Here is a 15,495-nt window from a genome sequence, read left to right as displayed (position 1 = left end):
ACACATTAAAAGAAAATTAAAAAACAGAAATTGTTTTATAGAAACAACAAAAACGCCAAGCGGATACGTCACCTTATCAGTAGATATGGAAAAAAGACGAAGTACCATTTTATTACGAATAAAAGAAATTTATGACAACTTGACTAAAAGGAGGCGTTATAGCTCTCCCTCTCTGACTGAGAAGCAGAGTTACGTCAATCAACAAATTATTCGAAAATCAAGATATGTAGACTCATACTCTGCTACTGGGGTGACAGGCTCGCAGTTTCTAATTTGCAGCCTCGTGAATATTTATTATTACATGTGCGCCAATTTTATTCACATCTGGATATCGGACTTCGTAGTGAAATAATCCTCTCCCCCCCCCCCCCCCCCCCCTAAACCATGGACCTTGTCGTTGCCGGCCGGAGTGGCCGTGCGGTTCTAGGCGCTACAGTCTGGAACCGAGCGACCGCTACGGTCGCAGGTTCGAATCGTGCCTCGGGAATGTATGTGTGTGATGTCCTTAGGTTAGTTAGGTTCAATTAGTTATAAGTTCTAGACGACTGATGACCTCAGAAGTTAAGTCGCATAGTGCTCAGAGCCATTTGAACCATTTTGAACCCTGCCGTTGGTGGGGAGGCATGCGTGCCTCAGCGATACAGATGGCCGTACCGTAGGTGCAACCACAACGGAGATGTATCTGTTGAGAGGCCAGACAAACGTGTGGTTCCTGAAGAGGGGCAGCAGCCTTTTCAGCTGATCTGGCCTTGTAACGCTAACCAAAACGGCCTTGCTGTGCTGGTACTGCAAACGGCTGAAAGCAGGGCGAAACTTCAGCCGTAATTTTTCCCGAGGGCATGCAGCTTTACTGTATGGTTAAATGATGATGGCGTCCTCTTGGGTAAAATATTCCTGAGGTAAAATAGTCCCCCATTCGGATCTCCGGGCGGGGACTACTCAAGAGGACGTCGTTATCAGGAGAAGGAAAACTGGCGTTCTACGGATCGGAGCGTGGAATGTCAGATCCCAAAATCGGGCAGGTAGGCTAGAAAATTTAGAAAGGGAAATGGATAGGTTAAAGTTAGATATAGTGGGAATTAGTGAAGTTCGGTGGCATGAGGAACAAGACTTTTGGTCAGGCGAATACAGGGTTATAAATACAAAATCAAATAGGGACAGCTCTAACTCCGGCTGATGAGAGGCGAGTCCCTTGTGAAAGTGATCTTCCGCTGGGCTGAAAGCCCAGATACGCTACTCCGGCGGACGTTGTTGTGACAAAGAGTGGAGCATAAAAAAAGCTGCTCCAGGCGTTACACTAACCTGGCCCATTGTATAGCAGTTTGCAAAGTGTAGGACGCTGAGGTAGCAGTACTACAGTACGTGGTACGGAATGTCGTAACTAGCGGCCAACTTATGCGACAGTCGTGGCTCTCTCGATCCAATGCCGTAACAATATCATGAGGTGTCTACATTTCTCTTCTGCTTGCCGGCAGCTGTGGCCGAGCGGTTCTAGGCTCTTCAGTTCGGAACCGTGCTGCTGCTACGGTCGGAGGTTCGAATCCTATCTCGGGCAGGGATGTGTGTGATGTCCATAGGTTGGTTAGGTTTAAGTAGTTCTAAATCTAGGGGACTGATGACCTCAGATGTAAGTCATAGTGCTTAGACCCATTTGAACCATCTCATCTGCTTATTTTCCCTGAGGGCATTTCGGGTCACTACGCACGGACAAATGAAACCAAAACATTCGTGACACCTTTCTTTTATTGCAAAGACAGGGATCTATTGCGTATTTATATTAGTAACCTGGCCACTCTGTAATCAGGAAGAAAACACTGGCAGTTACCACTGTCCCAGAGACGCATTTAAACTGCACCACTCACTGAGCCATCGTTCAACTACTTATGTGAGTGGTACAATAACTAGAGCAACTCATTTCTTTCTAAAACCAGGTTGGTTATATTCAGGTTTCCAATACATCTTATTATTCCCCACTTCCTTGGCTACAAATCCATATTTTTCAACGTAATCTCCGTTCAATAAAAAGTCCTTTTGTCTGGAAGGACCTGTAAACCCGCTTGGTACCACCTTCTGGTCGGTGTCAGAGCCAACGCCTTGCTGCATCGATAACCTTCCCATCAACCACGTACTGCTTCCAGTGGCGTGGATCCTTCAATGCGGCAAACAGATGGAAGTCGAAAGGTTCGAAATCCAGGCTGTAGGTTGGACGAGGAAGAACCGTCCAGTGAAATTTAGTGAGCTCCTCTCAGGTGCGCAGACTTGTGTGAGGCCTTGTGTTATCATGGAGAAAAAGAAATTCGTTTGCATTTTTGTGGCGACGAACACACTGAAGTCGTTTCTCCAATTTCATGATGTAGCACAATACACTTCGGAGTTGATCGTTGCACCATGAAGGAGGAATTAAAATAAAATAACCTCTTCAGAGTCTCAGAAGACCGTCGCCATGACATTACCAGCTGAGGGTGTGGTGCCACTCCATGGATTGCCGGTTAGTTTCTGGTGCGAAGTAATGAAGTCAAGTTTCATGGGTTGTGACGATTTTAGACAAAAACCTCATGATCAAGCTCATAATGCGCTAGCAATTCTACACAGATGGTCCTTAGCTGTTATTTATCGCCTTTTGCTACGTGGCAAGGAATTTGGCGGGCAGCTGGCGGACGAGTGTGTCAGCACAATCAACAGAGATGTCCAGATGTACAGCGAGGTGTTTGATTGTGATTTGTCGAGTACCACGAATGAGAGTGTCCGCACGTTCCAACACTGCAGGAGTCACAGCTGTGTGCGGCCGGCCGGCAGGCGTGAGATCAGGCAGGTTTATCCGATGTTACTGCGATGACAGACACCGCTCTCAAGGTCTCACCAAGCTTTTGTTCACTGCCAGGTCTCGGTAGACATTCTGCAAGCGCCTTCGAATATCTGCGATGCTCTGGTTTCCCGCCAAAACAAACTCAGTGACAGCATTCTGCTTTTAACGTATCTCCATTATGGACACCATTTTAAAGGCTACGTATAACGCCCCACATATTAGAACTTCATAAAGCGGGAATACTCCACGATGCACCACAGCAAATTCCATATTTTTCAACCGACAATGGCAAAGAAAAAAATGTGTTGCACTGTTTATTGAACACCCCCCATATTAGATTATACGTATTGTTCGTTGCAGATGTTCCAAAGTGAGAAGATACTCCAGAACGCAGAGCATGTCAGAAAAACAAGAATGCACAATAAATATGCTAATGTACCTTCCACAGATCCCAAGTGAAATGGTCCTCATGGATATGAAATAAGTTAAAAGAGTCTCAAACTTATTTTCATTTAAAACGTCGTAAATAACTTGTCACAAAACATGTAAGTTTTCAATATACTTGGGTGCATAAGACAATTCTTAGGCTATAATGGCCATGCATCATCAAACAGGAAAATCAATTTACAATTCATGTTTACAATGATCGCATGACCGCACTGGATCTGTACAGAGGCGTATTGTACTCGTATTATTTGATGTTATTAGTAACATATTCACATCAGTTGGTTCTAGTAAAGGAGTAATAGGAGCTGGACTCCAATAATCCTTTACATTTTTCTTAAACTGATCGTTACTTCTAGTTTAACTTTTTATGGATACTAGCAAGTTATTGAAAACAAGTGTTACTGAATAATGGACAGCTTTCTGGACCAAAGTAAGTGACTGTAAATCTTTGCGAAGATTATTCTTATTTCTGACATTGATTGCGTGAACTAAGATGTTAGTTAGAAAAAGAGATACATTCTTAATGACCTGTTTTGAAAGAACTGTATTGGGAAGCAATAGTGAGTATCCCTAGTTCCCTAAATGGGTGTCTGTAGGATGTTCTTGAGGTCACAACACAAGCCATCCTTTTTTAAATTTTAACTTGGCTTGATGAGTCATCCAAATATACACTATGTGATCAAAAGTATCCGGACACCTGGCTGAAAATCACTTACAAGTTCGTGGCGCCCTCCATCAGTAATGCTGGAATTCAATATGGTGCTGGCCCACCCTTAGCCTTGATGACAGTTTCCACTCTCGCAGGCATACGTTCAATCAGGTGCTGGAAGATTTCTTGAGGAATGGCAGCCAATTTTAAACGAAGCGCTGCTCTGAGGAGAGGTATCGATGTTGTTAGGTGAGGCCTGGCCCTAAGTCAGCATTCAAAAACACCCCAAAGGTGTTCTACACGATTCAGGTCAGGACTCTGTGCAGGCCAGGCCATTACAAGAATGTTATTGTTGTGTAACCACTCCGCCACAGGCCGTGTATTATGAACAGGTGCTCGATCGTGTTGAAAGGTGCCATCTCCATCCCCGAATTGCTCTTCAGCAGTGGGAAGTAAGAAGGTGCTTAAAACATCAATGTAGGCCTGTGCTGTGATAGTGCCACGCAAAACAACAAGGGGTGCAAGCCCCCTCCATGAAAAACACGACCACACCGTAACACTAACGCGTCCGAAGTTTTACTGTTGGCACTACACACGCTGGCAGATGACGTTCACCGGGCTTTCACCATACCCTCACCCTGCCATCGGATCGCCATATTGTGTACCGTGATTCGACACTCCACACAACGTTTTTTTCCACTGTTCAATCGTCCAATCTTTACGCTCCTTCCACCAAGCGAGGCATCGTTTGGCATTTACTGGCACGATGTGTGGCTTATGAACAGCCGCTCGACCATGAAATCCAAGTTTTCTCATCTCCCGCCTAACTGTCACAGTACTTTCACTGGATCCGGAAGCAGTTTCGAATTCCTGTGTGATGGTCTGGATAGACGTCTGCCCATTACACATTACGAACCTCTTCAACTGTCGGCGGTCCCTCTCAGTTAACAGACGATGTCGACCTGTACGCTTTTGTGCTGCACGTGTCCCTTCAAGGTTCCACTTCACTATTACGTCGGAAACAGTGGACCTAGGATGTTTAGAAGTGCTGAAATCTCGCGTAAAGACTTATGGCACAAGTTGACGCCCAATCACCCGACCACGTTCGAAGACCTTGAGCCCCGCGGAGCACCCCATTCTGCTCTCTCACGATGAATAATTACTACCGAGGTCGCTGATATGGAGTACCCGGCAGTAGATGGCAGCACAATGCGTCTAGTATGAAAAACGTATGTTTTTGGGGTTGTCCGGATACTTTTGATCACTAGTTTACACATATATATATATGCCGTATGACATTATGGAATGAAATTAAGCGCAATACACTAGTTTTTATTTTATTTTTATATCATCTCTGTCTAATAACGTTGTTGTTGTTGTGGTCTTCAGTCCTGAGATTGGTTTGATGCAGCTCTCCATGCTACTCTATCCTGTGCAAGCTTCTTCATCTCCCAGTACCTACTGCAACCTACATCCTTCTGAATCTGCTTAGCGTATTCATCTATTGGTCTCCCTCTACGATTTTTACCCTCCACGCTGCCCTCCAATACTAAGTTGGTGATCCCTCGATGTCTCAGAACATGTCCTACCAACCGATCACTTCTTCTAGTCAAGTTGTGCCACAAGCTCCTCCTCTCCCCAATTCTATTCAATACCTCCTCATCAGTTATGTGATCAACCCATCTAATCTTCAGCATTCTTCTGTAGCACCACATTTCGAAAGCTTCCATTCTCTTCTTGTCTAAGCTATTTATCGTCCACGTTTCACTTCCATACATGGCTACACTCCATACAAATACTTTGAGAAACGACTTCCTGACACTTAAATCTATACTCGATGTTAGTAAATTTCTCTTCTTAAGAAATGCTTTCCTTGCCATTGCCAGTCTACATTTTATATTCTCTCTACTTCGACCATCATCAGTTATTTTGCTCCCCAAATAGCAAAACTCATTTACTACTTTAAGTGTCTCATTTTCTAATCTAATTCCCTCAGCATCACCCGACTTAATTCGACTACATTCCATTGTCCTCGTTTTGCTTTTGTTGATGGTCATCTTATACCCTCCTTTCAAGACATTGTCCATTCCATTCAACTGCTCTTACAAGTCCTTTGCTGTCTCTGACAGAATTAAAATGTCATCGGCGAACCTCAACGTTTTTATTTCTTCTCCATGGATTTTAATACCTACTCCGAAGTTTTCTTTTGTTTCCTTTATTGCTTGCTCAATATACAGATTGAATAACATCGGGGATAGGCTACAACCCTGTCTCACTCCCTTCCCAACCACTGCTTCCCTCTCATACCCCTCTACTCTTATAACTGTCATCTGCTTTCTGTACAAATTGTAAATAGCCTTTCGATCTCTGTATTTTACCCCTGCCACCTTCAGAATTTGAAAGAGAGTATTCCAATCAACATTGTCAAAAGCTTTCTCTAAGTCTACAAATGCTAGAAACGTAGGTTTGCCTTTCCTTAATCTTTCTTCTAAGATAAGTCGCAGGGTCAGTATTGCCTCACGTGTTCCAACATTTCTATGGAATCCAAACTGATCTTCCCCGAGGTCGGCTTCTATCAGTTTTTCCATTCGTCTGTAAAGAATTCGCGTTAGTATTTTGCAGCTGTGACTTATTAAACTGATAGTTCGGTAATTTTCACATCTGTCAACACCTGCTTTCTTTGGGATTGGGATTATTATATTCTTCTTGAAGTCTGAGGGTCTTTCGCCTGTCTCATACATCTTGATCACCAGATGGTAGAGTTTTGTCAGGACTGGCTCTCTCAAGGTTGTCAGTAGTTCTAATGGAATGTTGTCTACTTCGGGGGCCTTGTTTCGACTCAGGTCTTTCAGTGCTCTGTCAAACTCTTCACGCAATATCATATATTCCATTTCATCTTCATCTACATCCTCTTCCATTTCCATAATACTGTCCTCAAGTACATTGCCTTGTAAAGGCCCTCTATATACTCCCTCCACCTTTCTGCTTTCCCTTCTTTGCTTAGAACTGGGTTTCCGTCTGAGCTCTTGATATTCATGCAAGTGGTTCTCCTTTCTCCAAAGGTCTGTTTAATCTTCCTGTAGGCAGTATCAATCTTACCCCTAGTGAGATAAGCCTCTACATACTTACATTTGTCCTCTAGCCATCCCTGCTTAGCCATTTTGCACTTCCTGTCGATATAATTTTTGAGACGTTTGTATTCCTTTTTGCCTGCTTCATTTACTGCGTTTTTATATTTTCTCCTTTCATCAATTAAATTCAATATTTCTTCTGTTACCCAAGGGTTTCTACTAGCCCTCGTCTTACCTATTTGATCCTCTGTTGCCTTCACTATTTCATCCCTCAAAGCTACCCATTCTTCTTCTACTGTATTTCTTTCCCCCATTCCTGTCAATTGTTCCCTTATGTTCTCCCTGAAACTGTGTGCAATCTCTGGTTCTTTCAGTTTATCCAGGTCCCATCTCCTTAAATTCCCACCTGTTTGCAGTTTCTTCAGTTTTGATCTACAGTTCATAACTAATAGATTGTGGTCAGAGTCCACATCTGCCCCTGGAAATGTCTTACAATTTAAAACCTTGTTCCTCAATCTCGGTCTTACCATTATATAATCTATTTGATACCTTTTAGTATCTCCAGGGTTCTTCCATGTATACAACCTTCTTTCATGATTCTTAAACCAAGTGTTAGCTATGATTAAGTTATGCTCTGCGCAAAATTCTATCAGGCGGCTTCCTCTTTCATTTCTTAGCCCCAATCCGTATTCATCTACTATGTTTCCTTCTCTTCCTTTTCCTACTGACGAATTCCAGTCACCCATGACTATTAAATTTTCGTCTCCCTTCACTACCTGAATAATTTCTTTTATCTCATCATAAATATCATCAATTTCTTCGTCATCTGCAAAGCTAGTTGGCATGTAAACTTGTACTATTGTAGTAGGCGTGGGCTTCGTGTCCATCTTGGCCACAATAACGCGTTCACTATGCTGTTTGTAGTAGCTTACCCGTACACTTACTTTTTTATTCATTATTACACCTACTCCTGCATTACCCCTATTTGATTTTGTATTTATAACCCTGTATTCACCTGACCAGAAGTCTTGTTCGTCCTGCCACCGAACTTCACTAATTCCCACTTTATCTAACTTTAACCTATCCATTTCCCTTTTTAAGTTTTCTAACCTACCTGCCCGATTAAGGGATCTGACATTCCACGCTCCGATCCGTAGAACGCCAGTTTTCTTTCTCCTGATAACGACGTCCTCTTGAGTAGTCCCCGCCCGGAGATCCGAATGGGGGACTATTTTACCTCCGGAATATTTTACCCAAGAGGACGCCATCATCATTTAATCATACAGTAAAGCTGCATGCCCTCGGGAAAAATTACGGCTGTAGTTTCCCCTTGCTTTCAGCCGTTCGCAGTACCAGAACATCAAGGCCATTTTGGTTAGTGTTACAAGGCCAGATCATTCAATCATCCAGACTGTTGCCCCTGCGACTACTGAAAAGGCTGCTGCCCCTCTTCAGGAACCACACGTTTGTCTGGCCTCTCAACAGATACCCCTCCGTTGTGGTTGCACCTACGGTACGGCTATCTGTATCGTTGAGGCACGCAAGCCTCCCCACCAACGGCAAGGTCCATGGTTCATGGGGGGAGGCTAATAACGTTCGCATTGCAAATAGAGATCTGTTCAGGTGCTTCAGCAATTCTTTTATATGCTCCTGTCAGTTGAAACTATTATCAAGCTGTGATCCAAAAAATTTGACACTGTCAACTTCTTCTATCTGTTTGTCTGCATATTTTAGACGTATACTCGAGGGAAACCTCCTACGTGCTCTAAACAGCATTTGTGTGCTCTTTCAAACTTTAGTGACAAAGAATTGGCAAGGAAACTTTCATTAACCGACCTTTCTAAGACTATAATTGATTTGCTATTTGTTACAATGAGGGTATCGCTTGAAAAAATAGAATAATGGCGTCTGGTTGGTTGATCTGGAGGAGGGGATCAAACAGAGAGGTCATCGGTCCCATTGGATTAGGGAAGGACGGCGAAGGAAGTCGGCCTGCCATTTCTAAGGAACCATCCCAGCATTTGCCTGAAGCGATTTTGGGAAATTAAGGACAATCTAAATCAGGATGGCCGGACGCGGGTTTGAACCGTCGTCCTCCCGAATACGAATCCAGCGTAGGTATATGGCAAAGTTACTTACGAAAGGCCATCGATATCTAAAAGAAAAAGTAAGTGCTGTAAGGTGTAATCTTGTGGGACACGACACGTAATTAGTTCCCAGTGAGGTGATGCCCTGATAGCTTAACACTTGTCTCTTTTCTAATAATACCCTTTGCTTCCTGTGAAAGATATAAAATTTTAACCCTTTTGTAGGATTTTCTGCTACACCGTAATATTCTCATTTACTTTAAAGCACAGCCTATAATTTACGTCGAATGAATTAACTACTTTCTCGCTGTATGTGTAGATAGCCTTCTCAATATTTGAACACTTTAGAAATCCTGAGACTTTAACAATATTATGTTTGTTGTCACACAGTTAAAAATTTTCTTAAAAAGTTTCGAGAATTCTGGCAAAACCAAAAGTGGTCGGAAATTTTCTTTATCTATTACGCTGTTGTATTAGCGAGTTGTGTCCTGTATCAGGGAGATACTGACTAGATGCTTCCGGTAGGTAAGAAGCTATGGCCTGTGAACGCTTCCGAGACTGTGTCTTTCCAGCGAAAGACATGTGACGAAGTGTCTTTCATCGGACTTCAAATATGGTTTCCACATTGGCACAAGGGGATTCCTTGTATGGGGCACACATCATGTACCTCTCCTAGTATGCCTTTCGTTACTTAATCCTTGCAGTAAGCTACTTGTGTTATATTGAATGCACAAGCATAACGCAGGACTTTGGCTGTATTATGGTTCTCCCTAAAGTTGTTACAGTGAAGATGTAAACCTAGTGCGACCAGCAGCCTCCCTTCTTTCGCATCACTACTAAGCCAGACAGACGTGTTGGCAAAATCTTTTTAATACTTTTACTTTACTATTTCCTTTAATTTTAACCGCCAGGTTAGCTGAGGGCGCTGGACTAGGGCAGGCGCACCGGCTACCGGATCGAGACCACCCGGAGGATTAACGACGGAGGCCAGTGTACTGGCCAGCCTCGATGTGGGTTTTAGGCGGTTTTCCACATCCCACTAGGTGAATACTGGGCTGACCCCCACGTTCCGCCTCATTTACACAGCTCGCACGCACCTGAACACATTTTCACTATTCCATGGATTACACTAATCGCAGACAGTTGAGGTACACTAATTCCATCCTGGGGGGGGGGGGAGGGGGGAGTATGGGATGGCAGCAGGAAGAGCATCCAGCCACCATTTAAACTAACCACTAAACTTGCCAAATCCGATTAACCCAGCCGACCCTGCATAACTGCAGGAAAAAAACAACTAATTCCTTTAATTTAAGGAATATTTCGACTCGTGATTACTGTAATTTTATGAACAAGATGAATAGGTTTTAAAATACCGCTGAAGACAGAACACAAGCTCTGAAAGTACTAAGTTGAGAAAAGAACTCTGCTTTGTCGGTTTAAAAAGAACTGTGACAGTATTCGTCTCAATCAGTTTAGGCAAATCACAATAAACATAAATCAGCGAGGTTGGACACAAATTTGTGCACTATCTGTACCCATCTCCTGTCGTAAATGATTCGTTTCACCAATCAATAAAGGTGAGCACCTGTGTGTGTGTGTGTGTGTGTGTGTGTGTGTGTGTGTGTGTGTGTGTGTGTGAATGCGCACGTGCTCTCGCGCGTCTGTGTGTGTGTGTGTGTGTAAGGGCGAGGGGGCGGGGAGGGGGGTGGGGAGGAGGAGGGAGAGATAGATTGCGCTCCCACGTAAACACATCCTAAGGTTTTATCAACTGTCTGAGTGGCTGGCTCTAGCGAGTATTTTGTATTTATTGTTGTAACGACACCTGAGGAAGACGATTAGTTCAGTTGACCAAATATTGAGCGCAGAAATAAACAAGCCGACTTGTGTGGACACCGGGAAGGATACTTCAATTTTTAAATGTTCCTAGCAGTGTTGATCGTGCGACGCAGAATGCAGAGAGAAGTGGCGAAGAGTTCTCAGAGTAGACCATTGACCTCTTGCGTTTTCTTTATCATCCCGTCTTGTGTCTGAGAACATCGTCAGGTCGTCGCTGAACTGGATTCTAAATATTGAAATTTGAGTTTCACCATTATTGTCTCATCTTTAACTGATTTCACGGTGTTTTCTTGTTATCTACACAAGCGAAAGAGTTTCTCACATGTAGTGTAGGTATAACTTATTTTTAATGTGACGGTCTAGTCTTCAGCCTGCTCAATCTGGAGAAGCCCCTGGACTAACAGCAGTAGAATGATTTTGGTAGAGTACATCAGCCAACCGTTTTACGTGAAGTCTCCATTTTTAGAAACGTTTCATGGTTTTATCATTCAGGTCTTAGAGATGTTCAGCAGTTCTCATAGACCTTCATTCAGTTTTCTATATTTTCTCTGTTAGAACACATGTGCCAACGGTCTTGCCGCAGTGGTAACACGGGTTTCCGCCAGATCACCGAGGTCCAAGCACTGTCGGGCTGGGCTAGCACTTGGATGTGTGACCGTCCGGTCTGCCGAGCGCTGTTGGCAAGCGGGGAACACTCAGCGCTTGTGAGGCAAATTGGAGAGCTATTTGATTGACATGTCCCCCCATATCCGTTTCCAGTGACACCTGTGGTTGAGGATGATACGGCGGTCGGTCGATACCACTGGGCCTTCAAGAGCCGTCCGGACGGAGTTTAGTTTTAGTAAGAACCGTTGTGTCAGCTGCTTACGTGCCCCCTGAAATTGTCATTGTTATATATAATTTTAGCCTAATTTGTTGGCCGTGGTGGCCGTGCGGTTCTAGGCGCGTCAGTCCGGAACCGCGTAACTGCTACGGTCGCAGGTTCGAATCCTGCCTCGGGCATGGGTGTATGTGATGTGCTTAGGTTAGTTAGGTTTAAGTAGTTCTAAGTTCTAGGGGACTGATGACCTCAGATGTTAAGTCCCGTAGTGCTCAGAGCCATTTGAACCAACCTAATTTGTTCCCACGCTTTGTTTTTTAATGTTCCACTTACTGTACAGCCCGCTATGTTATATTTGTCAATTTTTTTGCTTCATATCAACTTCCTGATAGGAAGAGATAGTTTAATAAAGGAAGGTAGTCTTAGTAACCTGTTTAATATGTTTTTTATTAACATATGATTTCTAAAGACTACAACGAACAAGGTATACTGCTATTTATTTTCCATGATTCGGTAGTTTTTTATAAAAATTTAATTTAGTTACTTAATCATTTCAGTTGTGAGTTGTGGCAAATTGCCTCTTATCGGTTCGCCTAATCCATTCTAGTTTCGAAACAGTAGCTTATAGTCTTGTCTTGCATGAAGATCTTTGTCACTGATGCATCTCAATAGAGCGACTTTTTGTGCTTAATGAAGATGGTAGATTCTGAAGAGTTGCGTAATTTAACAGCAATTGATATTAACACTTAATGTTCATTATCAAGTACAATCTTTCGATTTGCCTCATCCTCTGATCAAATTACGATGTCACTTCTGTTAGACAGATACTTTCTGTATACTTCCAAGAATATAGGATATGGTGTAATTCCTTCAACTGACGAATGTGAATCTACAGGCGACAGTAACTGTATACCAATAAATTTGAACCTATGGAGTCAATGGACTACAGTTTTGATACAATTAATTGATTGAAAGAGCGTTTAACAGACGTAGAACTGTGAAAAATAACATTAAGATAAAATTTCTTTGTTTATAATTTAGCAACAGGGTATTTGTAATTGAGATCTTATGTTCCGGAAAACTCTCACAAAACAAATGAAAACCTGATGAAGCTAAAATACTTACATAGACATGAGGTGCACGTTAACTGGAGAAATACTGTGCGATTTCTGGCAAAATGAAAAATATGTTATCCAACCCTGATGAAGTGCACAATATACACTCCTGGAAATTGAAATAAGAACACCGTGAATTCATTGTCCCAGGAAGGGGAAACTTTATTGACACATTCCTGGGGTCAGATACATCACATGATCACACTGACAGAACCACAGGCACATAGACACAGGCAAAAGAGCATGCACAATGTCGGCACTAGTACAGTGTATATCCACCTTTCGCAGCAATGCAGGCTGCTATTCTCCCATGGAGACGATCGTAGAGATGCTGGATGTAGTCCTGTGGAACGGCTTGCCATGCCATTTCCACCTGGCGCCTCAGTTGGACCAGCGTTCGTGCTGGACGTGCAGACCGCGTGAGACGACGCTTCATCCAGTCCCAAACATGCTCAATGGGGGACAGATCCGGAGATCTTGCTGGCCAGGGTAGTTGACTTACACCTTCCAGAGCACGTTGGGTGGCACGGGATACATGCGGACGTGCATTGTCCTGTTGGAACAGCAAGTTCCCTTGCCGGTCTAGGAATGGTAGAACGATGGGTTCGATGACGGTTTGGATGTACCGTGCACTATTTAGTGTCCCCTCGACGATCACCAGTGGTGTACGGCCAGTGTAGGAGATCGCTCCCCACACCATGATGCCGGGTGTTGGCCCTGTGTGCCTCGGTCGTATGCAGTCCTGATTGTGGCGCTCACCTGCACGGCGCCAAACACGCATACGACCATCATTGGCACCAAGGCAGAAGCGACTCTCATCGCTGAAGACGACACGTCTCCATTCGTCCCTCCATTCACGCCTGTCGCGACACCACTGGAGGTGGGCTGCACGATGTTGGGGCGTGAGCGGAAGACGGCCTAACGGTGTGCGGGACCGTAGCCCAGCTTCATGGAGACTGTTGCGAATGGTCCTCGCCGATACCCCAGGAGCAACAGTGTCCCTAATTTGCTGGGAAGTGGCGGTGCGGTCCCCTACGGCACTGCGTAGGATCCTACGGTCTTGGTGTGCATCCGTGCGTCGCTGCGGTCCGGTCCCAGGTCGACAAGCACGTGCACCTTCCGCCGACCACTGGCGACAACATCGATGTACTGTGGAGACCTCACGCCACACGTGTTGAGCAATTCGGCGGTACGTCCACCCGGCCTCCCGCATGCCCACTATACGCCCTCGCTTACGGTTCACGTCCACGCTGTCGCGGCATGCTACCAGTGTTAAAGACTGCGATGGAGCTCCGTATGCCACGGCAAACTGGCTGACACTGACGGCGGCGGTGCACAAATGCTGCGCAGCTAGCGCCATTCGACGGCCAACGCCGCGGTTCCTGGTGTGTCCGCTGTGCCGTGCGTGTGATCATTGCTTGTACAGCCCTCTCGCAGTGTCCGGAGCAAGTATGGTGGGTCTGACACACCGGTGTCAATGTGTTCTTTTTTCCATTTCCAGGAGTGTACATATAGCTATATAGATTACAAGTGGAAGGGAAGGAAGATTGGTTTTCCTCCTTCAGTCTCAAAGAAGCAAACATTTTTTTCACAACTTCAGGGAAAAGATTTCCAGTAATGAGACTAAATCTGAATCGAACATAGAGAATCGATAATAGTAATATCCGTAAGACGATTAATCGATAAAAAATATGAATAGATCTGAACAACATGCGCTCTATGTCGATCCTAACGTGCTAAACAAACTGAAGAGAAGGGATACCTATTGATAAACTAACTGTAGCCCATCCACTCACAAGGACCTTCCATACTTCTACAAAGATCTTTCTCATGTAATACGCAGGGTGAGCCAGGAGGAAAGGTACATGCTTGAAGGGTGGTAGTATTAGTGATTCTGCACGAAATAGTAAATATGGATATATACCCTACTCCGAATGGTTTCCAATAGAAAACACTTTTAATATCACCATTGTACGTCTCTGTTGACTAACTCGAAAACCTCACCGTCCATCCAAATCGAGCCGCAGTAATTACACTACATTCAGTTTCCTGTAAAAATGTGGTATTCGTTTTTCTCTAGCTTAGGAAGTTTTTGTAGGCTGATTTGAGGTAGTTTTCCAACTTGATAGCCCACAAGTGTCCTCTATGAGGTTGTTCATCTCAACTTCCTCTTCATTACTGCGATATATTGTAAACAATTACAGTGCTTGAATAATACAAAAGAATAGATAATAATGTACATTAAACATGTTGTATCTCGGAAACCATTTCGAATAGAGCACATATCCGTACGAAGTTTTCTGTTCAGAGTCACTAATTACTTTTATCTCTCAAAGCATGAAACTTCCGCCGTGACTGCCATCTCTCACACCGCAACAGTGTGAGCTGTGCTGGCGCAGTGTGAGCTAACGGCTGAAAACGACTCCAGATGATCCTAATCGAAACTTGGGCCACGACTGTCGTACAAGTGGGTCGCCACTCATGAAATTCCGATGTCAGCCATTGTAATACTGCCACCTCAGCATCCTGCAATTCGCAACCTGCCCTACAAAGGGTCGGATTACTACACACCAACGCATGGGGTAGCTCTTTCGTTGTGGCAAAAGCACCACTTTCTGTTACGTATGCCTAAACTGATAAATAATATAATTATAATTTCTGTTA

The 15,495-nt window shown here is 44.0% G+C and overlaps 1 protein-coding gene across 1 annotated transcript in view; it reads right to left on the bottom strand.

Moving 5' to 3' along the window:
* The window catches only part of LOC124805560 (4-coumarate--CoA ligase 5-like), an 81,206-nt gene that overhangs the window by 25,959 nt on the left and 39,752 nt on the right, over nt 1-15,495 (bottom strand). The window lies entirely within an intron of this gene.

The sequence above is a fragment of the Schistocerca piceifrons genome, chromosome 7, assembly GCF_021461385.2.
Source record: "Schistocerca piceifrons isolate TAMUIC-IGC-003096 chromosome 7, iqSchPice1.1, whole genome shotgun sequence".
NCBI classification, from domain to species: Eukaryota; Metazoa; Arthropoda; class Insecta; order Orthoptera; family Acrididae; genus Schistocerca; species Schistocerca piceifrons.
This window is presented reverse-complemented; position numbering and strand designations above follow the sequence as displayed.